Below are 25,942 nucleotides of genomic sequence, written 5' to 3' on the forward strand. Positions count from 1 at the left end.
ATGTCTGCCCCACAGAGACAGATCACTTCTAATAAGTGGGTTCTCTATATGTCACTGATTGCAGACATACTAACTAGAGCTATCGGTATGGTCTTGAATGTGAAAACTCTTATTTTCTCATATGAAAATGTAGTTTTTCATACTTCCAAGAAAAGTGCCTTAAGCATGGTCTTCAATGTGTGCGCGCACGTGGACATTCATATGCAACTACGTTTCCATACAGAGTCTCAAAATCATAGATATATTCATACCTCAGTAAGAATACATGTTGCAATTTACATCCTGCGTGCAGACTGGCCTTGTAGCTCAGTGGCAGAGCACTGGTCTTGTAAACCAGGGGTCATGAGTTCAAGCCTCATCAGGGCCTTTTTACATGAGTCTTTCTGTATGTTGTTTTCAAGTCATTCTTCCCTGGAGTCACACCTTGCTTTAGGATTGCTTATTGCCAAGCTTCCCTTTCCTGCTTTCATATTATCAAGAAAATATCATGAAGATCATTGAATTATAAATTATTGCCTCACCCCTTCCGATCGCCTGACGAACGCCTGACAAACGCCATTCTCACCCTGCCGGGCAAAGCCAAATAAGCCTTCCATATTTACAGTTCCTTTGAAAGGCAGAGCGAGGACTAGGACCTCTGTTCCGACTGAATCTGCATCCACAGAAAGGATGTTATAAGGCCCTACAAATTTCACCAAGGAGATGTGAAATTCTTCCCCCATAAAATACTTTTTTTCCCAGATACCCCGGCTCTTAGGCAAATGAGGTTACTCCTCAAAACCCCTCCCCCACTCACCATAAATATCCTTCTCTCCTGCTGTCCATTCAAATGATACAAGGTATCTTGTACATAGAGAGAAAGGGAGAATAGGCAGACTTGTGCTTCAAAGATTTGGTGACCTTGGATGGGTGGGTTGAATGAAGAAGTGAACCTGGGTTCTGGGAAAGGAGTATCGAGATGAAGATGAGGAAAAGTGAACATGGACCACATTCATAGGTTAGAGAAATACATTTAATAGGTTGAATGGTTTTGAAAAGTGAACTTCGAGCAGTAATTGTTGTTTTTTAAATTGCAAATAAATTAAAAATGAATGTGGGATTGGAGGCACACTCTGAGCAGAAAAGCACCATAAGCTGCTATGGTGCAACTCAAGATGGTGAATAGAACCTTTAATATGATGATGCTCTTCTTTTGCTAGTTTTTTCGAGTCACCTTTTATTGTAAGTAGCTGATACAGCATTTTTTGCAGCTCTTCAGTTTATGGTTATCATGTGAGAACACTGTTTTCATCATATTTATTATTCTACAAATGTATTTTTAAATGCACTGATGTGGTGTTTGCATGAAATGCAAGATGGCACATCATGGAATGTTTAAACTGAGCATCGCGTAGGATATGTGATATTTGGCACCCAGAGGAGTAGGACACGTAGATCCTATAAGAAGTAAAGACTCTCTAGCAAGGGCCGTCCATACTCTGAGTTTAAACTTTACTTTTTGTGAAATGGTTTATGAAAAACAACACGGCTGCTCCAGGTGAGGCTCGAACTCACAACCTCGGCATGGCTCAGTGAAAGTACTGCTGTCTAAGTACCGCGCGCTAACCGATTGCGCCACTGGAGCTCTCTCTTTTCACATCTCCCCAGGTGAGCCATCTACAGCTGACCAAGTAGATGACAGACACTGCTCCATCATTCACTGTGCAAGATCGACTCACATGCTAGCATGTTATATTGACTATTAAAAATACAGTCCGAACGGAATAGATTCTATAATTGTCCTATAACATATGCTCTGTCTATTCAAAACCCCATAGAATTATATCTTGACAGTTCTGACAAAGTCTAGGGGAATCTTATGAATATTTGTAATTAGCACATAGTAAGAATTTCCCAAAAATGAAATGTAGGTCCCTAATTGGGGGAAGACGTGGAATGTGAGATCTTGCCTCAGCTGTTTTTTTTCTTTTTTAGGTACAGTATATTGACACTTCAGTTCCTTTTGTGAAGCAAGGTTTCAGATGGGGCTGTAGGGCAGACGAGGTGGCCGAGTGGATAAGGCGATGGACTGCTAATCCATTGTGCTCTGCACGCGTGGGTTCGAATCCCCCCTTCGTCGGAATGCCATCAGAGTCTCTTTTGATGGCCAGCATTTCTTGTAGTATAATTACACTCTCTTTCAAGACAGAGCCAGGATCCGCTAGATGGGATCATCTGACTGTTCCATTTTAACAAATATGTCAAATAAAGTGAAGTATTTTGTGCGTAATAGAAATTAGATCTTTCATGGAGTTTCCAGAGGATTCAGGGGCGTAACAAACGCCCCCGCAGCCCCCGCGGTGCGGGGGGGCCCCCAGTCTTCGGTAGGTGAAGGGGGCCCCCTCAGCTCTGTGAGTGAAAAGGCTTGCTCTAAAAAGCAGGTGCAGCCTGCAGCCTGCAGCCTGCTCCTCCCGTAGACCCAGGGCAGGACTGAAGAGAAACAAAGTAACAAGTTACATTGTTTCTCTTCAGTCAGAGCCCGGCCGGAAAAGGGATGGGGCCCCGCACTCTTCAGAAACACCTGGGCTTTCGGGGAGAGAGGTTAGACTTGTAAAGAGCAGGACAGATCACATTCTGCAGCGTTGTTGGTAAGTCTAGCAGTTTTAATTGTGAAGTTTTAATTGTGTGCTCCTTCAAAAACATGCTATGTTGTGGGTTGAGAACAAATGCCTGATATGTTTTAAAATGCAGCATTTACATTTCTACAGATAGGTTATCTGGGACTTTAATTAGTCCCGGCTGTAAATATCCTCCCCTGTCGCTGACCCTTTTCTTTGTCTCACACCACTAACAAGTGCAGGATATGTTACCTCCTGCCAGGCCCGCTTCTAGAGGGTGGGGTGGGCCGGGTGGGCCAGGCCCACCCAAACATGAGCCATGGCCCTCCCAGTGAATCTGCCACCGATGTACTACTACAATAAAAACTGTGCAGATAACTGGTGATTTACGATCCTGCTGCAGAGTAACCATTTGTCTGTTGGTAGTTTTTAAATGCTGATAAATTGAATTTTATGGGAATAGCTCAGTGGGTTACTACCTCTGTCACAGATATCCTTGTGTTACTTGCAGTTCAGAAGTTACTATCCTAACAAAGGACAGTGACCTATGAACTGTCTTTAAAGAGCTGCATACAAACTTCGCTTTTTTGTATTGTGATATAGTTAGAACTTCTCCATTCCTTCATTATTCTAATGTTGCCAAAAAGAGTTTGTTTGGGAAGTTATTACATTTTTATCAGTAAAGCCAACCTCCAACCACTGGAGTACTCTTTAAATCCTGAGTTTGTGCTTCTCCAGTCCAAACCCTCGTAAAATATATTGCCCACTAGTATGGATGACGTGATTTCTACACTTGTAATCCTCATTGGCTTATGTGACATTCCCCATAGACTGATTTATTGTCTCTGTATAATGCGTGCTGTTATGTAAAGTACTGTGACGCTATGAGTAGCGCTGTACAACAAATCGAATGGATATGAGGGGCAACGGAGAGATGAGGGGCACAAGTGGAGGGTGGCAGTGAGGGAATCCGAGGAAGAGGTCATGGGGTGGGGAGCTACGGAGAGATGAGGGGCGCTGGTGGAGGGTGGCAGTGAGGGAGTCAGAGGAGGAGGTCACGGGGTGGGGGGAACTACAGAGAGATGAGGGGCACTAGTGGAGAGTGGCAGTGAGGGAAGCCGAGGAGGAGGTCCTGGAGTGGGGGTGGAGCTGCGGAAAGATGAGGGGCACTAGTGGAGGGTGGCAGTGAGGGAAAACGAGGAAGAGGTAATGGGGTGGGGAGCTACAGTGAGATGAGGAGCACTGGTGAAGGGTGGCAGTGAGGGAGTCAGAGGAGGTGGTCACGGGGTGGGGGGAACAGCAGAGAGATGAGGGGCACTAGTGGATGGTGGCAGTGAGGGAATCCGAGGAGGAGGTTACAGGGTGGAGGGGAACTACAGAGAGATGAGGGGTACTGGTGGAGGGCGGCAGTGAAGAAATCTGAGGAGGAGGTCATGGGGTGGGGGGGAACTACAGAGAGATGAGGGGCGCTGGTGGAGGGAGCAGTGAGGGAATCTGAGGAGGAGGTCATGGGGTGGGGGCTATGTAGAAATGAGGGGCACTAGTGGAGGTTGGCAGTGAGGGAAGCGGAGGAGGAGGTCATGAGGTGGGGGAACTACAGAGACCTGAGGGGCACTAGTGGGGGGTGGCAGTGAGGGAATCCAAAGAGGAGGTCACGGGTGGGGGGATCTACGGAGAGATGAGGGGTGCTGGTGGAGGGTGGCAGTGAAGGAATCTGAGGAGGAGGTTATGGGGGTGGGGGGAATTATGGAGAAATGAGGGGCACTGGTGGAGGGTGGCAGTGAGGGAATCTGAGGAGGAGGTCATGGGGCTCGGGGGGAACTACAGAGAGATGAGGGGCGCTGGTTGAGGGAGCAGTGAGGGAATCTGAGGAGCAGGTCATGGGGTGGGGGGGCTACAGAGAAATGAGAGGCACTAGTGAAGGATGGCAGCGAGGGAAGCCGAGGAGGAGGTCATGGGGTGGGGGGAACTATAGAGAGATGAGGGGCACTAGTGGAGGGTGGCAGTGTATGGAATCTGATGAGGGGGTCATGGGGGGGGAACTACAGAGAGATGAGGGGCACTGGTGGAGGGTGGCAGGGAATCTGAGGAGGAGGTCATGGGGTGGGGGGAAATACGAAGCTATGAGGGGCGCTGGTGGAGGGTGGCAGTGAGGGAATCTGAGGAGGAGGTCATGGGGTATGGGGGAGCTACAGAAAGATGGGGGACATTGGTGGAGGGTGGTAGTTAGGGAGTCTGAGGTGGAGGCCATGAGGGGGAGTGGCTATGGCGAGATGAAGGGTACTGTTGGAGGGTGGTAGTTAAGCTATCTACAGAGAAAGAGGTCTAAAAAGAGGACAAAAAGACGTTTGCACCAGCAATAAAGCCGGCCCTGTCATGGCCTTTCTGTTTTCATTTATTTAATTAACAGTCAGGTGATTAGGACAACTGTGGAGCATACTTTATCATGCATGCTAATTATTTTTACTGCTATATTCAATGTTTCAAGTTTGAAGGTGATTTTACTATTGTTTTTTACTGGGAATAGTGAAAGTGGAACTGAATGGTGGCTGATATGGGGCTAGGGCCCAAGGTCAGCTGTGAGATAAGGTGTGATGGAGAAGGGTGGTAGAAAAGTGGATAATCAAGCCTGTAAGAGAGTGCGCTGCAGAGTCAGAGGTCAGGTGGAGGTAGTAATGAAGAGGGTTTCTCCCTGAAGGCTCGCACAGAGGAAGCCCGGGTAGTGTCACTTGCTAGATACTCCCACCTTAGAAACTTCCTCTTCCCATCAAAGGGACATTGCATGGAAGAAAAGCACTTTTTGAGAGTGATAACATTTAGAAAGAGACTTTGAAAAGAGTGCGTTTTACTGTGCCTTGTAAGAGTAAGGAGAGATAAAGGAGGGCCCAGAAGCAGGCCTGGCTGGATATATAAGCGATAAATCGGGCCAGCAGTGGCCCACCCGAATGTACCCTTGGCCCACCCAAATAAAAATTCCCGGAGCCGGGCCTGCCTCCTGCCCCCAATTTTACCATTCCCCGTCCCACCCTTCGTGTTAGTTGGCACTAGCTTGGTTTTATTTTACCTTTGCCAATGCTTGATTACTTGCTTCACAAGCATTGGCTGCCGCTGCATGGCTCCCACGTGCTGGCCTCACACTTCGTAGCTGAGGAGACCCGTCCCCTGTTGCTGTAGACGCCTTGGTGCTGTTGCTCCACCCTGGTGTAGGCTGCCAGCTCCTCACCCTGCTCCTAAACCTCTTACTCATCAGCTCACAGCCTCACATCTACCGGGGCACATGAGCTGAGCTACCGGGAGCCGTTTGTGTTGGTCTTGGTGCTGTTCTGTGGTATTGCTTGCTGTGCTGGAAGGAGAGAGGGCTCCTTCCTGTCCACCTCTAAACAGGTACCGGGGACTACAGAGAAAGGGGGCCGGGATTGACTACCCTTGTTGCATGTGACAATAAATGACCTAGTATTATATTCTCTCTATAATGGTGAGTTCAAATCAGAACATGCCAAATGTGGCCCTCGGGGTAAACACACTGCTACTGGGTGCCAGAGACACACAAAAATCACTATTCGGCTCCCGGGCATCGGCTAAGCTTTATCCAAACAGTTCTGAAGTGCTGCTCACGTGGTATTAAGAAGTCTTTTCTTGCACTTTTTCGTCGAACAGCACGTCACAGAGACCGGTCTGTGTGCAACCCATTAATAAAACAAATTGCACCTCTGCCAGTGGCATAGTGTTAACTTTTGTTGAAATAGTGCCAAGAAACACGCTTATGCTGTTTGTGAGCGCTATAAAACACAAAAATTGTACCTATTTCAGCTGCACGCAAGTTACCAACTGAAGCGTGTTACAATAGCGCTTAATGGAAGGTCCTTGCTCTTCATCTGATGTGTGCATAAATTGAAAAGCATGTCACGCTTTGTTAGTACTGGAGTCGTAGAAGAATATGGAAGGATTTGCTGTCTTCGTCTTTCTTTTCTCATCTTGGTCTCTTTCAATCTTACTTTCATTAATCTTGCACTTAATTTACTAACTTTTCCTACTTATGCCTACTGCTGATTTTTGTTTCTACTCATAGGTTTCATACTTCCTCTTACTGTGCTTCGTAACCTCTTAATTTTACCTTTCTCTTACACCTCATATTTGTTCCCACTCTTACGTTTTATTATTCCAACATACTCTTGCTTCCACTTACAATTTATTACGCCTATTTCCTCCTGCTCTTACTCATTTCTCCTCTTACTCCTATTACGTCTTCTAACTGCTATTCTTACTTTTGCTACCGTATTTACCAATGCCCTTATTACCATTAACTTAGTCCTACCTACTCCTACTTGCACTCTTACTCCTGCATACTCCTACTTGAACCTACCTTCCGCTACTTTTACATCTACATACTTCAGCTCTTCTGCTTAGCCTTTCGAATGCCTATTCTTACTCATACTTGGGAGAGGAGTTGGCCTAACGGCTAGGGCGGTTGACCTCGAATCTGGGGAACTGGGTTCAAGTCTCAGCAATGACGCTGAACATCCTGTGATTCTGGGCAAATCTCTTAATCTCCCTGTGCCTAACAAATATGAATGTGTCCTCATGTAACGCAACTGGTGCTCATGTAAAGCGCTATGATACCCGATACGGGTCAAGTTCGAGCTATATAAAACTCCATAAAATAAATAAAAATAAAAAAAATGAACAGGATCTGCTCGGTCGCATTGGAAGGTAAACAAGCATTTGCAATGCAATTGGTCTCGCATTTGTGAGAGTTAGAGCTATTGACATTGTAAAGGACAGTGTATCTTACCTATGTGTTTTCTGCTTGGAGTGGAGTGAATGTGTGTGGTGTCAAGTGGACATATGTGGTTTGGATTGGAATTGTTAGTTGTGGAATTGTGTTGTGTGGATTGGATCTGTGTAGCGAAATAATGTAATTATGTGTATAGTAATTGTGTGGTATTGAGTGTACTGGAATTATGTGGAGTGGGATTGTGTGTCATGGAGTGGGATTGTGTGTCTTGGAGTGAGATTATCTGGAATGGTATTTTGCGTTGTGGAGTGGTATGTAGTGGAGTTTACTTATGTGGTGTGCTGTTAAATATTATAGCATGATGTGGAATTTTGTGGTGTAGATTGGATGTATGTGGTGTGTTATGTAATTCTGTTGTTGGTTTGAATTATGTAGTTTGTTGTTGAATTATGTGGTGTGGAATGGAAATGTGTAGAGTTGAAATGTGTGACGTGGAAGTGTTCGCTGCTGGGTGAAAATTATGTTGAGTGGTATTATGAGGTATGGTGTGAAGTGTAGTTATGTGGAATGTTGCTACGTGACAGACTGGATTTATGTGGAGTGTATTTATGCAATATGGATGAGAGCATAATTATGTGAAGGTTAATTATGTGGTGCTGAGTGGTATTATGTGGAGTAATTATGTGTGATGAATTGTGTGGGGATGAATTGTGGAATTGTGATGTGTGGAATTATGTGGCATGGTGTGGTGTATAATTGTGCGGAGTGGAATTATGTAGCATTTTGCAGAGTTGTATTTTGTGGAGGGTAATTCTGTGTTTTGGAGTTGCGTGTAAATATGTTGTGTGACGTATAATTATATAGGTTGAAGTGGAATTATGTGTACTTGAATTGTGTAGTGTGGAGTGGAATTATGTGGTTTGGAGTGCTATTAAGTTGTGTGGAATGTTATTATGTGATGTGGAATTATGAGGTATGGAGTGAAGTAGAAATATATGTTTTTTCATATTTAGGATTGTAATTATGTGGTATGGAATGTAGGGTTAAATTATTTATAGTTGAATAGTGTGGCATGGAATTATGAGAGGTTCAAATGTGCTGAGTTTGGTAGAATTAGGTAGCGTGGATTTGAGCAAGCTGTGCACGCTAAGGCTTTTATGTCATGGGGTATAAAGTTGACGATTGTCTATTTTTCTTTGTAAAAATAATTTGGGCTGTTTCTTTAACTTCCGGTACATTTCTGAACAATTTGTTAAGCTAAATTGTAATGTTTCTTTTTGTGCGTATGCAGGAAAGAACGAGTGTATGTGGAATGTTGCTACGTGGCATAGACTAGATTTATGTGGAGTGTATTTATGCAATATGGATGAGAGCATAATTATGTGGAGGGTAATTATGTGGTGCTGAGTGGTATTATGTGGAGTAATTATGTGTGGTGAATTGTGTGGGGATGAATTGTGGAATTGTGAGATGTGTGGAATTATGTGGCATGGTGTGGTGTATAATTGTGCGGAGTGGAATTATGTAGCATGTTGCAGAGTTGTATTTTGTGGAGGGTAATTCTGTGTTTTAAAGTTGAGTGTAAATATGTTGTGTGACGTATAATTATATAGGTTGAAGTGGAATTATGTGTACTTGAATTGTGTAGTGTGGAGTGTAATTATGTGGTTTGGAGTGCTATTAAGTTGTGTGGAATGTTATTATGTGATGTGGACTTATGTGGTATGGAGTGAAGTAGAAATATATGTTTTTTCATTTTTAGGATTGTAATTATGTGGTATGGAATGTAGGGTTAAATTATTTATAGTTAAATTGTGTGGCATGGAATTATGAGATGTTCAAATGTGCTGAGTTTGGTAGAATTAGGTAGCGTGGATTTGAGCAAGCTGTGCACGCTAAGGCTTTTATGGGGTATAAAGTTGACGATTGTCTATTTTTCTTTGTAAAAATAATTTGGGCTGTTTCTTTACCTTGCGGTACATTTCTGAACAATTTGTTTAGCTAAATTGTAATGTTGCTTTGTGTGCGCATGCAGGGAAGAACGAGTGTATGCAAAAAATCATCCTATGTCTCAGTACTAACTTCCACACCTCTAAACAACAATCCCAATCCTAGAATGAGTTATCCGTTTGCTTTACAACAGTTAGTAAAACAAGGAAGTGCTTTGCGAGTCTGTAAGTAGCAAAGGTTTTAAAGGGACTTGTTTTTGTGCAAAGTATTTTTTCCCAGTTCAAGGAAGGGATAAAAAAATATCTTCAGATAATAATAGGGGTGACAGGATGGTGCGATAGCAGAATATTGATTTGTGTGGATCTGGCGAGGACTGCGGGCAGCAAGTGCTTGATACGCTATTTGCATAAGAAAATACTATATATTTTTTTCGTTATCCTCCATTAGTTATTAGTAAGGAAGGGGGAAGAGAAGCGTTCACCGACAGCATCCGGTTAGTCTTAGGGAGACAAAGAATGCTGTGGTCTGTGGTAGATGGCGCCCAGAAGGCATACGTATATGTATCAGGAGCTGCCAAAGAAAGGAAGTGGAAATGCGCTTTAGACGTTGCTGGTATTGATGGCTACTGTGCGGTTGCAGACTTCGCTGGGCTGACAGTTGGTGGGGAAATGCTACGTTGTCATTGTAGGTTTAATTCATGAATCGCTCATTCTCTCTGGTGTTTGTCCTTTGGGTACTTGTTGACTGGTGCTACATATGGGATCTGGTTTGCCTTTGACAGCAGGTATGGTTTAGTGGGGTACATAGTGTAAATTAATGTTGGCGTGAGGAAACAAAAATCGGACACTTTGTACATTTGATATTATTGTGTGCATCATGCAGAGGATGAAAAGTAGCAGGAACGGCTTTGATGCCGTATAGGCTAGCAGGAAGAAATGTTTTGAGGTGGTCAGTTGCAGAGATTGTTCAACATTTTTAAAACTTCCATAGTGGCATTGGGGAGGCCAGCAGCTGAAAGGCTCTGTCTTTACTGGTAGGCAGTGGTTAGATGGTGACCGGTCATCAGTCTTTCTGTGGGTGATGGACAGGGGAGCAGTAGGCGGCGGTCACAGGTTTGCAGTGACATCCGAGGGGTGGTTTTAAAGGCGGGCAGAAAAGCATAATTGCGGGTTTCATAGGGGTGAGGGTAGAGTGTAAGGGATGCGTTCGTAGCAGGCACGACGGAAGTGACCTGCGTTTGGAGGTGGTTAACTGAGCGGTCTTCACTTGAAGGTGGGTCAACAAGTTGGAGGATGTGTTTGGTGGGCCGGCTGGAGGCAGTGTTATGTAACTTTGCTGGAGGGCGCAGCAGCATTTACTGATGTATGTAAATCGCTCGATGAGAGGGCGGATGTGACCAATAGAGGAACCAGAATCCTTTTTTTATGGCTGGGGTGAGCCCCTGCAGTATGGCGGGTCGCTGGTCTGAGGGCTCTTGACTGGGGAGGAGAATGGGGGGCCCCCTCCATGTACTTTGCAGGGGGGCCCCCTCAAGTTTCGTTACGCCACTGAGAGGATTGCCTTTCACTCACTCCTGGCTTATTAACCAGTTTGGATAAATAGATTGATAAGAAAGCAGCTCTTACTCCTAAAGTTTAGGCCGTCTCAAATGAATGACTGTTAACATATGTCTGCCCCACAGAGACAGATCACTTCTAATAAGTGGGTTCTCTATATGTCACTGATTGCAGACATACAAACTAGAGCTATCAGTATGGTCTTGAATGTGAAAACTCTTATTTTCTCATATGAAAATGTAGTTTTTCATACTTCCAAGAAAAGTGCCTTAAGCATGGTCTTCAATGTGTGCGCGCACGTGGTCATTCATATGCAACTACGTTTCCATACAGAGTCTCAAAATCATAGATATATTCATACCTCAGTAAGAATACATGTTGCAATTTACATCCTGCATGCAGACTGGCGTTGTAGCTCAGTGGCAGAGCACTGGTCTTGTAAACCAGGGGTCATGAGTTCAAGCCTCATCAGGGCCTTTTTACATGAGTCTTTCTGTATGTTGTTTTCAAGTCATTCTTCCCTGGAGTCACACCTTGCTTTAGGATTGCTTATTGCCAAGCTTCCCTTTCCTGCTTTCATATTATCAAGAAAATATCATGAAGATCATTGAATTATAAATTATTGCCTCACCCCTTCCGATCGCCTGACGAACGCCTGACAAACGCCATTCTCACCCTGCCGGGCAAAGCCAAATAAGCCTTCCATATTTACAGTTCCTTTGAAAGGCAGAGCGAGGACTAGGACCTCTGTTCCGACTGAATCTGCATCCACAGAAAGGATGTTATAAGGCCCTACAAATTTCACCAAGGAGATGTGAAATTCTTCCCCCATAAAATACTTTTTTTCCCAGATACCCCGGCTCTTAGGCAAATGAGGTTACTCCTCAAAACCCCTCCCCCACTCACCATAAATATCCTTCTCTCCTGCTGTCCATTCAAATGATACAAGGTATCTTGTACATAGAGAGAAAGGGAGAATAGGCAGACTTGTGCTTCAAAGATTTGGTGACCTTGGATGGGTGGGTTGAATGAAGAAGTGAACCTGGGTTCTGGGAAAGGAGTATCGAGATGAAGATGAGGAAAAGTGAACATGGACCACATTCATAGGTTAGAGAAATACATTTAATAGGTTGAATGGTTTTGAAAAGTGAACTTCGAGCAGTAATTGTTGTTTTTTAAATTGCAAATAAATTAAAAATGAATGTGGGATTGGAGGCACACTCTGAGCAGAAAAGCACCATAAGCTGCTATGGTGCAACTCAAGATGGTGAATAGAACCTTTAATATGATGATGCTCTTCTTTTGCTAGTTTTTTCGAGTCACCTTTTATTGTAAGTAGCTGATACAGCATTTTTTGCAGCTCTTCAGTTTATGGTTATCATGTGAGAACACTGTTTTCATCATATTTATTATTCTACAAATGTATTTTTAAATGCACTGATGTGGTGTTTGCATGAAATGCAAGTTGGCACATCATGGAATGTTTAAACTGAGCATCGCGTAGGATATGTGATATTTGGCACCCAGAGGAGTAGGACACGTAGATCCTATAAGAAGTAAAGACTCTCTAGCAAGGGCCGTCCATACTCTGAGTTTAAACTTTACTTTTTGTGAAATGGTTTATGAAAAACAACACGGCTGCTCCAGGTGAGGCTCGAACTCACAACCTCGGCATGGCTCAGTGCAAGTACTGCTGTATAAGTACCGCGCGCTAACCGATTGCGCCACTGGAGCTCTCTCTTTTCACATCTCCCCAGGTGAGCCATCTACAGCTGACCAAGTAGATGACAGACACTGCTCCATCATTCACTGTGCAAGATCGACTCACATGCTAGCATGTTATCATGACTATTAAAAATACAGTCCAAACGGAATAGATTCTATAATTGTCCTATAACATATGCTCTGTCTATTCAAAACCCCATAGAATTATATCTTGACAGTTCTGACAAAGTCTAGGGGAATCTTATGAATATTTGTAATTAGCACATAGTAAGAATTTCCCAAAAATGAAATGTAGGTCCCTAATTGGGGGAAGACGTGGAATGTGAGATCTTGCCTCAGCTGTTTTTTTTCTTTTTTAGGTACAGTATATTGACACTTCAGTTCCTTTTGTGAAGCAAGGTTTCAGATGGGGCTGTAGGGCAGACGAGGTGGCCGAGTGGATAAGGCGATGGACTGCTAATCCATTGTGCTCTGCACGCGTGGGTTCGAATCCCCCCTTCGTCGGAATGCCATCAGAGTCTCTTTTGATGGCCAGCATTTCTTGTAGTATAATTACACTCTCTTTCAAGAAAGAGCCAGGATCCGCTAGATGGGATCATCTGACTGTTCCATTTTAACAAATATGTCAAATAAAGTGAAGTATTTTGTGCGTAATAGAAATTAGATCTTTCATGGAGTTTCCAGAGGATTGCCTTTCACTCACTCCTGGCTTATTAACCAGTTTGGATAAATAGATTGATAAGAAAGCAGCTCTTACTCCTAAAGTTTAGGCCGTCTCAAATGAATGACTGTTAACATATGTCTGCCCCACAGAGACAGATCACTTCTAATAAGTGGGTTCTCTATATGTCACTGATTGCAGACATACTAACTAGAGCTATCAGTATGGTCTTGAATGTGAAAACTCTTATTTTCTCATATGAAAATGTAGTTTTTCATACTTCCAAGAAAAGTGCCTTAAGCATGGTCTTCAATGTGTGCGCGCACGTGGTCATTCATATGCAACTACGTTTCCATACAGAGTCTCAAAATCATAGATATATTCATACCTCAGTAAGAATACATGTTGCAATTTACATCCTGCATGCAGACTGGCGTTGTAGCTCGGTGGCAGAGCACTGGTCTTGTAAACCAGGGGTCATGAGTTCAAGCCTCATCAGGGCCTTTTTACATGAGTCTTTCTGTATGTTGTTTTCAAGTCATTCTTCCCTGGAGTCACACCTTGCTTTAGGATTGCTTATTGCCAAGCTTCCCTTTCCTGCTTTCATATAATCAAGAAAATATCATGAAGATCATTGAATTATAAATTATTGCCTCACCCCTTCCGATCGCCTGACGAACGCCTGACAAACGCCATTCTCACCCTGCCGGGCAAAGCCAAATAAGCCATGCATATTTACAGTTCCTTTGAAAGGCAGAGCGAGGACTAGGACCTCTGTTCCGACTGAATCTGCATCCACAGAAAGGATGTTATAAGGCCCTACAAATTTCACCAAGGAGATGTGAAATTCTTCCCCCATAAAATACTTTTTTTCCCAGATACCCCGGCTCTTAGGAAAATGAGGTTACTCCTCAAAACCCCACCCCCACTCACCATAAATATCCTTCTCTCCTGCTGTCCATTCAAATGATACAAGGTATCTTGTACATAGAGAGAAAGGGAGAATAGGCAGACTTGTGCTTCAAAGATTTGGTGACCTTGGATGGGTGGGTTTAATGAAGAAGTGAACCTGGTTTCTGGGAAAGGAGTATCGAGATGAAGATGAGGAAAAGTGAACATGGACCACATTCATAGGTTAGAGAAATACATTTAATAGGTTGAATGGTTTTGAAAAGTGAACTTCGAGCAGTAATTGTTGTTTTTTAAATTGCAAATAAATTAAAAATGAATGTGGGATTGGAGGCACACTCTGAGCAGAAAAGCACCATAAGCTGCTATGGTGCAACTCAAGATGGTGAATAGAACCTTTAATATGATGATGCTCTTCTTTTGCTAGTTTTTTCGAGTCACCTTTTATTGTAAGTAGCTGATACAGCATTTTTTGCAGCTCTTCAGTTTATGGTTATCATGTGAGAACACTGTTTTCATCATATTTATTATTCTACAAATGTATTTTTAAATGCACTGATGTGGTGTTTGCATGAAATGCAAGATGGCACATCATGGAATGTTTAAACTGAGCATCGCGTAGGATATGTGATATTTGGCACCCAGAGGAGTAGGACACGTAGATCCTATAAGAAGTAAAGACTCTCTAGCAAGGGCCGTCCATACTCTGAGTTTAAACTTTACTTTTTGTGAAATGGTTTATGAAAAACAACACGGCTGCTCCAGGTGAGGCTCGAACTCACAACCTCGGCATGGCTCAGTGCAAGTACTGCTGTATAAGTACCACACGCTAACCGATTGCGCCACTGGAGCTCTCTCTTTTCACATCTCCCCAGGTGAGCCATCTACAGCTGACCAAGTAGATGACAGACACTGCTCCATCATTCACTGTGCAAGATCGACTCACATGCTAGCATGTTATCATGACTATTAAAAATACAGTCCAAACGGAATAGATTCTATAATTGTCCTATAACATATGCTCTGTCTATTCAAAACCCCATAGAATTATATCTTGACAGTTCTGACAAAGTCTAGGGGAATCTTATGAATATTTGTAATTAGCGCATAGTAAGAATTTCCCAAAAATGAAATGTAGGTCCCTAATTGGGGGAAGACGTGGAATGTGAGATCTTGCCTCAGCTGTTTTTTTTCTTTTTTAGGTACAGTATATTGACACTTCAGTACCTTTTGTGAAGCAAGGTTTCAGATGGGGCTGTAGGGCAGACGAGGTGGCCGAGTGGTTAAGGCGATGGACTGCTAATCCATTGTGCTCTGCATGCGTGGGTTCGAATCCCACCTTCGTCGGAAAGCCATCAGAGTCTCTTTTGATGGCCAGCATTTCTTGTAGTATAATTACACTCTCTTTCAAGACAGAGCCAGGATCCGCTAGATGGGATCATCTGACTGTTCCATATTAACAAATATGTCAAATAAAGTGAAGTATTTTGTGCGTAATAGAAATTAGATCTTTCATGGAGTTTCCAGAGGATTGCCTTTCACTCACTCCTGGCTTATGAACCAGTTTGGATAAATAGATTGATAAGAAAGCAGCTCTTACTCCTAAAGTTTAGGCCGTCTCAAATGAATGACTGTTAACATATGTCTGCCCCACAGAGACAGATCACTTCTAATAAGTGGGTTCTCTATATGTCACTGATTGCAGACATACTAACTAGAGCTATCGGTATGGTCTTGAATGCAAAAACTCTTATTTTCTCATATGAAAATGTAGTTTTTCATACTTCCAAAAAAAGTGCCTTAAGCATGGTCTTCAATGTGTGCGCGCACGTGGACATTCATATGCAACTACGTTTCCATACAGAGTCTCAAAATCATAGATATATTCATACCTCAGTAAGAATACATGTTGCAATTTACATCGTGCGTGCAGACTGGCCTTGTAGCTCAGTGGCAGAGCACTGGTCTTGTAAACCAGGGGTCATGAGTTCAAGCCTCATCAGGGCCTTTTTACATGAGTCTTTCTGTATGTTGTTTTCAAGTCATTCTTCCCTGGAGTCACACCTTGCTTTAGGATTGCTTATTGCCAAGCTTCCCTTTCCTGCTTTCATATTATCAAGAAAATATCATGAAGATCATTGAATTATAAATTATTGCCTCACCCCTTCCGATCGCCTGACGAACGCCTGACAAACGCCATTCTCACCCTGCCGGGCAAGCCCTGCCGGGCAAAGCCAAATAAGCCATGCATATTTACAGTTCCTTTGAAGGGCAGAGCGAGGACTAGGACCTCTGTTCCGACTGAATCTGAATCCACAGAAAGGATGTTATAAGGCCCTACAAATTTCACCAAGGAGATGTGAAATTCTTCCCCCATAAAATACATTTTTTCCCAGATACCCCGGCTCTTAGGCAAATGAGGTTACTCCTCAAAACCCCACCCCCACTCACCATAAATATCCTTCTCTCCTGCTGTCCATTCAAATGATACAAGGTATCTTGTACATAGAGAGAAAGGGAGAATAGGCAGACTTGTGCTTCAAAGATTTGGTGACCTTGGATGGGTGGGTTGAATGAAGAAGTGAACCTGGTTTCTGGGAAAGGAGTATCGAGATGAAGATGAGGAAAAGTGAACATGGACCACATTCATAGGTTAGAGAAATACATTTAATAGGTTGAATGGTTTTGAAAAGTGAACTTCGAGCAGTAATTGTTGTTTTTTAAATTGCAAATAAATTAAAAATGAATGTGGGATTGGAGGCACACTCTGAGCAGAAAAGCACCATAAGCTGCTATGGTGCAACTCAAGATGGTGAATAGAACCTTTAATATGATGATGCTCTTCTTTTGCTAGTTTTTTCGAGTCACCTTTTATTGTAAGTAGCTGATACAGCATTTTTTGCAGCTCTTCAGTTTATGGTTATCATGTGAGAACACTGTTTTCATCATATTTATTATTCTACAAATGTATTTTTAAATGCACTGATGTGGTGTTTGCATGAAATGCAAGATGGCACATCATGGAATGTTTAAACTGAGCATCGCGTAGGATATGTGATATTTGGCACCCAGAGGAGTAGGACACGTAGATCCTATAAGAAGTAAAGACTCTCTAGCAAGGGCCGTCCATACTCTGAGTTTAAACTTTACTTTTTGTGAAATGGTTTATGAAAAACAACACGGCTGCTCCAGGTGAGGCTCGAACTCACAACCTCGGCATGGCTCAGTGCAAGTACTGCTGTATAAGTACCGCGCGCTAACCGATTGCGCCACTGGAGCTCTCTCTTTTCACATCTCCCCAGGTGAGCCATCTACAGCTGACCAAGTAGATGACAGACACTGCTCCATCATTCACTGTGCAAGATCGACTCACATGCTAGCATGTTATCATGACTATTAAAAATACAGTCCAAACGGAATAGATTCTATAATTGTCCTATAACATATGCTCTGTCTATTCAAAACCCCATAGAATTATATCTTGACAGTTCTGACAAAGTCTAGGGGAATCTTATGAATATTTGTAATTAGCACATAGTAAGAATTTCCCAAAAATGAAATGTAGGTCCCTAATTGGGGGAAGACGTGGAATGTGAGATCTTGCCTCAGCTGTTTTTTTTCTTTTTTAGGTACAGTATATTGACACTTCAGTACCTTTTGTGAAGCAAGGTTTCAGATGGGGCTGTAGGGCAGACGAGGTGGCTGAGTGGTTAAGGCGATGGACTGCTAATCCATTGTGCTCTGCACGCGTGGGTTCGAATCCCACCTTCGTCGGAAAGCCATCAGAGTCTCTTTTGATGGCCAGCATTTCTTGTAGTATAATTACACTCTCTTTCAAGACAGAGCCAGGATCCGCTAGATGGGATCATCTGACTGTTCCATTTTAACAAATATGTCAAATAAAGTGAAGTATTTTGTGCGTAATAGAAATTAGATCTTTCATGGAGTTTCCAGAGGATTGCCTTTCACTCACTCCTGGCTTATTAACCAGTTTGGATAAATAGATTGATAAGAAAGCAGCTCTTACTCCTAAAGTTTAGGCCGTCTCAAATGAATGACTGTTAACATATGTCTGCCCCACAGAGACAGATCACTTCTAATAAGTGGGTTCTCTATATGTCACTGATTGCAGACATACTAACTAGAGCTATCGGTATGGTCTTGAATGTGAAAACTCTTATTTTCTCATATGAAAATGTAGTTTTTCATACTTCCAAGAAAAGTGCCTTAAGCATGGTCTTCAATGTGTGCGCGCACGTGGACATTCATATGCAACTACGTTTCCATACAGAGTCTCAAAATCATAGATATATTCATACCTCAGTAAGAATACATGTTGCAATTTACATCGTGCGTGCAGACTGGCCTTGTAGCTCAGTGGCAGAGCACTGGTCTTGTAAACCAGGGGTCATGAGTTCAAGCCTCATCAGGGCCTTTTTACATGAGTCTTTCTGTATGTTTTTTTCAAGTCATTCTTCCCTGGAGTCACACCTTGCTTTAGGATTGCTTATTGCCAAGCTTCCCTTTCCTGCTTTCATATTATCAAGTAAATATCATGAAGATCATTGAATTATAAATTATTGCCTCACCCCTTCCGATCGCCTGACGAACGCCTGACAAACGCCATTCTCACCCTGCCGGGCAAAGCCATATAAGCCATGCATATTTACAGTTCCTTTGAAAGGCAGAGCGAGGACTAGGACCTCTGTTCCGACTGAATCTGCATCCACAGAAAGGATGTTATAAGGCCCTACAAATTTCACCAAGGAGATGTGAAATTCTTCCCCCATAAAATACTTTTTTTCCCAGATACCCCGGCTCTTAGGCAAATGAGGTTACTCCTCAAAACCCCACCCCCACTCACCATAAATATCCTTCTCTCCTGCTGTCCATTCAAATGATACAAGGTATCTTGTACATAGAGAGAAAGGGAGAATAGGCAGACTTGTGCTTCAAAGATTTGGTGACCTTGGATGGGTGGGTTGAATGAAGAAGTGAACCTGGTTTCTGGGAAAGGAGTATCGAGATGAAGATGAGGAAAAGTGAACATGGACCACATTCATAGGTTAGAGAAATACATTTAATAGGTTGAATGGTTTTGAAAAGTGAACTTCGAGCAGTAATTGTTGTTTTTTAAATTGCAAATAAATTAAAAATGAATGTGGGATTGGAGGCACACTCTGAGCAGAAAAGCACCATAAGCTGCTATGGTGCAACTCAAGATGGTGAATAGAACCTTTAATATGATGATGCTCTTCTTTTGCTAGTTTTTTCGAGTCACCTTTTATTGTAAGTAGCTGATACAGCATTTTTTGCAGCTCTTCAGTTTATGGTTATCATGTGAGAACACTGTTTTCATCATATTTATTATTCTACAAATGTATTTTTAAATGCACTGATGTGGTGTTTGCATGAAATGCAAGATGGCACATCATGGAATGTTTAAACTGAGCATCGCGTAGGATATGTGATATTTGGCACCCAGAGGAGTAGGACACGTAGATCCTATAAGAAGTAAAGACTCTCTAGCAAGGGCCGTCCATACTCTGAGTTTAAACTTTACTTTTTGTGAAATGGTTTATGAAAAACAACACGGCTGCTCCAGGTGAGGCTCGAACTCACAACCTCGGCATGGCTCAGTGCAAGTACTGCTGTATAAGTACCGCGCACTAACCGATTGCACCACTGGAGCTCTCTCTTTTCACATCTCCCCAGGGGAGCCATCTACAACTGACCAAGTAGATGACAGACACTGCTCCATCATTCACTGTGCAAGATCGACTCACATGCTAGCATGTTATCATGACTATTAAAAATACAGTCCTTAGATTCTATAATTGTCCTATAACATATGCTCTGTCTATTCAAAACCCCATAGAATTATATCTTGACAGTTCTGACAAAGTCTAGGGGAATCTTATGAATATTTGTAATTAGCACATAGTAAGAATTTCCCAAAAATGAAATGTAGGTCCCTAATTGGGGGAAGACGTGGAATGTGAGATCTTGCCTCAGCTGTTTTTTTTCTTTTTTAGGTACAGTATATTGACACTTCAGTACCTTTTGTGAAGCAAGGTTTCAGATGGGGCTGTAGGGCAGACGAGGTGGCCGAGTGGTTAAGGCGATGGACTGCTAATCCATTGTGCTCTGCACGCGTGGGTTCGAATCCCACCTTCGTCGGAAAGCCATCAGAGTCTCTTTTGATGGCCAGCATTTCTTGTAGTATAATTACACTCTCTTTCAAGACAGAGCCAGGATCCGCTAGATGGGATCATCTGACTGTTCCATTTTAACAAATATGTCAAATAAAGTGAAGTATTTTGTGCGTAATAGAAATTAGATCTTTCATGGAGTTTCCAGAGGATTGCCCTTCACTCACTCCTGGCTTATTAACCAGTTTGGATAAATAGATTGATAAGAAAGCAACTCTTACTCCTAAAGTTTAGGCCGTCTCAAATGAATGACTGTTAACATATGTCTGCCCCACAGAGACAGATCACTTCTAATAAGTGGGTTCTCTATATGTCACTGATTGCAGACATACTAACTAGAGCTATCGGTATGGTCTTGAATGTGAAAACTCTTATTTTCTCATATGAAAATGTAGTTTTTCATACTTCCAAGAAAAGTGCCTAAAGCATGGTCTTCAATGTGTGCGCGCACGTGGACATTCATATGCAACTACGTTTCCATACAGAGTCTCAAAATCATAGATATATTCATACCTCAGTAAGAATACATGTTGCAATTTACATCCTGCGTGCAGACTGGCCTTGTAGCTCAGTGGCAGAGCACTGGTCTTGTAAACCAGGGGTCATGAGTTCAAGCCTCATCAGGGCCTTTTTACATGAGTCTTTCTGTATGTTGTTTTCAAGTCATTCTTCCCTGGAGTCACACCTTGCTTTAGGATTGCTTATTGCCAAGCTTCCCTTTCCTGCTTTCATATTATCAAGAAAATATCATGAAGATCATTGAATTATAAATTATTGCCTCACCCCTTCCGATCGCCTGACGAACGCCTGACAAACGCCATTCTCACCCTGCCGGGCAAAGCCAAATAAGCCATGCATATTTACAGTTCCTTTGAAAGGCAGAGCGAGGACTAGGACCTCTGTTCCGACTGAATCTGCATCCACAGAAAGGATGTTATAAGGCCCTACAAATTTCACCAAGGAGATGTGAAATTCTTCCCCCATAAAATACTTTTTTTCCCAGATACCCCGGCTCTTAGGCAAATGAGGTTACTCCTCAAAACCCCACCCCCACTCACCATAAATATCCTTCTCTCCTGCTGTCCATTCAAATGATACAAGGTATCTTGAACATAGAGAGAAAGGGAGAATAGGCAGACTTGCTTCAAAGATTTGGTGACCTTGGATGGGTGGGTTGAATGAAGAAGTGAACCTGGTTTCTGGGAAAGGAGTATCGAGATGAAGATGAGGAAAAGTGAACATGGACCACATTCATAGGTTAGAGAAATACATTTAATAGGTTGAATGGTTTTGAAAAGTGAACTTCGAGCAGTAATTGTTGTTTTTTAAATTGCAAAGAAATTAAAAATGAATGTGGGATTGGAGGCACACTCTGAGCAGAAAAGCACCATAAGCTGCTATGGTGCAACTCAAGATGGTGAATAGAACCTTTAATATGATGATGCTCTTCTTTTGCTAGTTTTTTCGAGTCACCTTTTATTGTAAGTAGCTGATACAGCATTTTTTGCAGCTCTTCAGTTTATGGTTATCATGTGAGAACACTGTTTTCATCATTTTTATTATTCTACAAATGTATTTTTAAATGCACTGATGTGGTGTTTGCATGAAATGCAAGATGGCACATCATGGAATGTTTAAACTGAGCAACGCGTAGGATATGTGATATTTGGCACCCAGAGGAGTAGGACACGTAGATCCTATAAGAAGTAAAGACTCTCTAGCAAGGGCCGTCCATACTCTGAGTTTAAACTTTACTTTTTGTGAAATGGTTTATGAAAAACAACACGGCTGCTCCAGGTGAGGCTCGAACTCACAACCTCGGCATGGCTCAGTGCAAGTACTGCTGTATAAGTACCGCGCGCTAACCGATTGTGCCACTGGAGCTCTCTCTTTTCACATCTCCCCAGGTGAGCCATCTACAGCTGACCAAGTATATGACAGACACTGCTCCATCATTCACTGTGCAAGATCGACTCACATGCTAGCATGTTATCATGACTATTAAAAATACAGTCCAAACGGAATAGATTCTATAATTGTCCTATAACATATGCTCTGTCTATTCAAAACCCCATAGAATTATATCTTGACAGTTCTGACAAAGTCTAGGGGAATCTTATGAATATTTGTAATTAGCACATAGTAAGAATTTCCCAAAAATGAAATGTAGGTCCCTAATTGGGGGAAGACGTGGAATGTGAGATCTTGCCTCAGCTGTTTTTTTTCTTTTTTAGGTACAGTATATTGACACTTCAGTACCTTTTGTGAAGCAAGGTTTCAGATGGGGCTGTAGGGCAGACGAGGTGGCCGAGTGGTTAAGGCGATGGACTGCTAATCCATTGTGCTCTGCACGCGTGGGTTCGAATCCCAACTTCGTCGGAAAGCCATCAGAGTCTCTTATGATGGCCAGCATTTCTTGTAGTATAATTACACTCTCTTTCAAGACAGAGCCAGGATCCGCTAGATGGGATCATCTGACTGTTCCATTTTAACAAATATGTCAAATAAAGTGAAGTATTTTGTGCGTAATAGAAATTAGATCTTTCATGGAGTTTCCAGAGGATTGCCTTTCACTCACTCCTGGCTTATTAACCAGTTTGGATAAATAGATTGATAAGAAAGCAGCTCTTACTCCTAAAGTTTAGGCCGTCTCAAATGAATGACTGTTAACATATGTCTGCCCCACAGAGACAGATCACTTCTAATAAGTGGGTTCTCTATATGTCACTGATTGCAGACATACTAACTAGAGCTATCAGTATGGTCTTGAATGTGAAAACTCTTATTTTCTCATATGAAAATGTAGTTTTTCATACTTCCAAGAAAAGTGCCTTAAGCATGGTCTTCAATGTGTGCGCGCACGTGGACATTCATATGCAACTACGTTTCCATACAGAGTCTCAAAATCATAGATATATTCATACCTCAGTAAGAATACATGTTGCAATTTACATACTGCGTGCAGACTGGCCTTGTAGCTCAGTGGCAGAGCACTGGTCTTGTAAACCAGGGGTCATGAGTTCAAGCCTCATCAGGGCCTTTTTACATGAGTCTTTCTGTATGTTGTTTTCAAGTCATTCTTCCCTGGAGTCACACCTTGCTTTAGGATTGCTTATTGCCAAGCTTCCCTTTCCTGCTTTCATATTATCAAGAAAATATCATGAAGATCATTGAATTATAAATTATTGCCTCACCCCTTCCGATCGCCTGACGAACGCCATTCTCACCCTGGCGGGCAAAGCCAAATAAGCCATGCATATTTACAGTTCCTTTGAAAGGCAGAGCGAGGACTAGGACCTCTGTTCCGACTGAATCTGCATCCACAGAAAGGATGTTATAAGGCCCTACAAATTTCACCAAGGAGATGTGAAATTCTTCCCCCATAAAATACTTTTTTTCCCAGATACCCCGGCTCTTAGGCAAATGAGGTTACTCCTCAAAACCCCACCCCCACTCACCATAAATATCCTTCTCTCCTGCTGTCCATTCAAATGATACAAGGTATCTTGTACATAGAGAGAAAGGGAGAATAGGCAGACTTGTGCTTCAAAGATTTGGTGACCTTGGATGGGTGGGTTGAATGAAGAAGTGAACCTGGTTTCTGGGAAAGGAGTATCGAGATGAAGATGAGGAAAAGTGAACATGGACCACATTCATAGGTTAGAGAAATACATTTAATAGGTTGAATGGTTTTGAAAAGTGAACTTCGAGCAGTAATTGTTGTTTTTTAAATTGCAAATAAATTAAAAATGAATGTGGGATTGGAGGCACACTCTGAGCAGAAAAGCACCATAAGCTGCTATGGTGCAACTCAAGATGGTGAATAGAACCTTTAATATGATGATGCTCTTCTTTTGCTAGTTTTTTCGAGTCACCTTTTATTGTAAGTAGCTGATACAGCATTTTTTGCAGCTCTTCAGTTTATGGTTATCATGTGAGAACACTGTTTTCATCATATTTATTATTCTACAAATGTATTTTTAAATGCACTGATGTGGTGTTTGCATGAAATGCAAGATGGCACATCATGGAATGTTTAAACTGAGCATCGCGTAGGATATGTGATATTTGGCACCCAGAGGAGTAGGACACGTAGATCCTATAAGAAGTAAAGACTCTCTAGCAAGGGCCGTCCATACTCTGAGTTTAAACTTTACTTTTTGTGAAATGGTTTATAAAAAACAACACGGCTGCTCCAGGTGAGGCTCGAACTCACAACCTCGGCATGGCTCAGTGCAAGTACTGCTGTATAAGTACCGCGCACTAACCGATTGCACCACTGGAGCTCTCTCTTTTCACATCTCCCCAGGTGAGCCATCTACAGCTGACCAAGTAGATGACAGACACTGCTCCATCATTCACTGTGCAAGATCGACTCACATGCTAGCATGTTATCATGACTATTAAAAATACAGTCCTTAGATTCTATAATTGTCCTATAACATATGCTCTGTCTATTCAAAACCCCATAGAATTATATCTTGACAGTTCTGACAAAGTCTAGGGGAATCTTATGAATATTTGTAATTAGCACATAGTAAGAATTTCCCAAAAATGAAATGTAGGTCCCTAATTGGGGGAAGACGTGGAATGTGAGATCTTGCCTCAGCTGTTTTTTTTCTTTTTTAGGTACAGTATATTGACACTTCAGTACCTTTTGTGAAGCAAGGTTTCAGATGGGGCTGTAGGGCAGACGAGGTGGCCGAGTGGTTAAGGCGATGGACTGCTAATCCATTGTGCTCTGCACGCGTGGGTTCGAATCCCACCTTCGTCGGAAAGCCATCAGAGTCTCTTTTGATGGCCAGCATTTCTTGTAGTATAATTACACTCTCTTTCAAGACAGAGCCAGGATCCGCTAGATGGGATCATCTGACTGTTCCATTTTAACAAATATGTCAAATAAAGTGAAGTATTTTGTGCGTAATAGAAATTAGATCTTTCATGGAGTTTCCAGAGGATTGCCCTTCACTCACTCCTGGCTTATTAACCAGTTTGGATAAATAGATTGATAAGAAAGCAACTCTTACTCCTAAAGTTTAGGCCGTCTCAAATGAATGACTGTTAACATATGTCTGCCCCACAGAGACAGATCACTTCTAATAAGTGGGTTCTCTATATGTCACTGATTGCAGACATACTAACTAGAGCTATCGGTATGGTCTTGAATGTGAAAACTCTTATTTTCTCATATGAAAATGTAGTTTTTCATACTTCCAAGAAAAGTGCCTAAAGCATGGTCTTCAATGTGTGCGCGCACGTGGACATTCATATGCAACTACGTTTCCATACAGAGTCTCAAAATCATAGATATATTCATACCTCAGTAAGAATACATGTTGCAATTTACATCCTGCGTGCAGACTGGCCTTGTAGCTCAGTGGCAGAGCACTGGTCTTGTAAACCAGGGGTCATGAGTTCAAGCCTCATCAGGGCCTTTTTACATGAGTCTTTCTGTATGTTGTTTTCAAGTCATTCTTCCCTGGAGTCACACCTTGCTTTAGGATTGCTTATTGCCAAGCTTCCCTTTCCTGCTTTCATATTATCAAGAAAATATCATGAAGATCATTGAATTATAAATTATTGCCTCACCCCTTCCG

General features: G+C 42.4%; 13 non-coding genes across 13 annotated transcripts; 8 read left to right on the forward strand and 5 right to left on the reverse strand.

The window, feature by feature from the left end:
* The first annotated feature begins 295 nt into the window (after nt 1-295).
* TRNAT-UGU (transfer RNA threonine (anticodon UGU)) lies at nt 296-367 on the forward strand. The gene has a single exon. It is a non-coding gene; the product is annotated as a tRNA-Thr (tRNA).
* A 1,162-nt stretch (nt 368-1,529) lies between these two features.
* TRNAL-UAG (transfer RNA leucine (anticodon UAG)) lies at nt 1,530-1,624 on the reverse strand. Its single transcript has 2 exons — nt 1,587-1,624; nt 1,530-1,565 (listed from the first exon to the last, which is right to left on the reverse strand). It is a non-coding gene; the product is annotated as a tRNA-Leu (tRNA).
* A 10,853-nt stretch (nt 1,625-12,477) lies between these two features.
* Nucleotides 12,478-12,572, reverse strand: TRNAI-UAU (transfer RNA isoleucine (anticodon UAU)). Its single transcript has 2 exons — nt 12,535-12,572; nt 12,478-12,513 (listed from the first exon to the last, which is right to left on the reverse strand). It is a non-coding gene; the product is annotated as a tRNA-Ile (tRNA).
* Nucleotides 12,573-14,890: 2,318 nt separating this feature from the next.
* Nucleotides 14,891-14,985, reverse strand: TRNAI-UAU (transfer RNA isoleucine (anticodon UAU)). The gene is made up of 2 exons: nt 14,948-14,985; nt 14,891-14,926 (listed from the first exon to the last, which is right to left on the reverse strand). It is a non-coding gene; the product is annotated as a tRNA-Ile (tRNA).
* A 1,084-nt stretch (nt 14,986-16,069) lies between these two features.
* On the forward strand, nt 16,070-16,141 carry TRNAT-UGU (transfer RNA threonine (anticodon UGU)). Its single transcript has one exon. It is a non-coding gene; the product is annotated as a tRNA-Thr (tRNA).
* Nucleotides 16,142-17,317: 1,176 nt separating this feature from the next.
* Nucleotides 17,318-17,412, reverse strand: TRNAI-UAU (transfer RNA isoleucine (anticodon UAU)). Its single transcript has 2 exons — nt 17,375-17,412; nt 17,318-17,353 (listed from the first exon to the last, which is right to left on the reverse strand). It is a non-coding gene; the product is annotated as a tRNA-Ile (tRNA).
* Nucleotides 17,413-18,496: 1,084 nt separating this feature from the next.
* Nucleotides 18,497-18,568, forward strand: TRNAT-UGU (transfer RNA threonine (anticodon UGU)). The gene has a single exon. It is a non-coding gene; the product is annotated as a tRNA-Thr (tRNA).
* Nucleotides 18,569-20,231: 1,663 nt separating this feature from the next.
* On the forward strand, nt 20,232-20,313 carry TRNAS-GCU (transfer RNA serine (anticodon GCU)). Its single transcript has one exon. It is a non-coding gene; the product is annotated as a tRNA-Ser (tRNA).
* Nucleotides 20,314-20,902: 589 nt separating this feature from the next.
* TRNAT-UGU (transfer RNA threonine (anticodon UGU)) lies at nt 20,903-20,974 on the forward strand. Its single transcript has one exon. It is a non-coding gene; the product is annotated as a tRNA-Thr (tRNA).
* Nucleotides 20,975-22,134: 1,160 nt separating this feature from the next.
* On the reverse strand, nt 22,135-22,229 carry TRNAI-UAU (transfer RNA isoleucine (anticodon UAU)). Its single transcript has 2 exons — nt 22,192-22,229; nt 22,135-22,170 (listed from the first exon to the last, which is right to left on the reverse strand). It is a non-coding gene; the product is annotated as a tRNA-Ile (tRNA).
* A 1,084-nt stretch (nt 22,230-23,313) lies between these two features.
* TRNAT-UGU (transfer RNA threonine (anticodon UGU)) lies at nt 23,314-23,385 on the forward strand. The gene has a single exon. It is a non-coding gene; the product is annotated as a tRNA-Thr (tRNA).
* Nucleotides 23,386-25,037: 1,652 nt separating this feature from the next.
* TRNAS-GCU (transfer RNA serine (anticodon GCU)) lies at nt 25,038-25,119 on the forward strand. Its single transcript has one exon. It is a non-coding gene; the product is annotated as a tRNA-Ser (tRNA).
* A 589-nt stretch (nt 25,120-25,708) lies between these two features.
* TRNAT-UGU (transfer RNA threonine (anticodon UGU)) lies at nt 25,709-25,780 on the forward strand. The gene has a single exon. It is a non-coding gene; the product is annotated as a tRNA-Thr (tRNA).
* Nucleotides 25,781-25,942: the final 162 nt, after the last annotated feature.

This window comes from Triturus cristatus, chromosome 12, assembly GCF_964204655.1.
Source record: "Triturus cristatus chromosome 12, aTriCri1.1, whole genome shotgun sequence".
NCBI classification, from domain to species: Eukaryota; Metazoa; Chordata; class Amphibia; order Caudata; family Salamandridae; genus Triturus; species Triturus cristatus.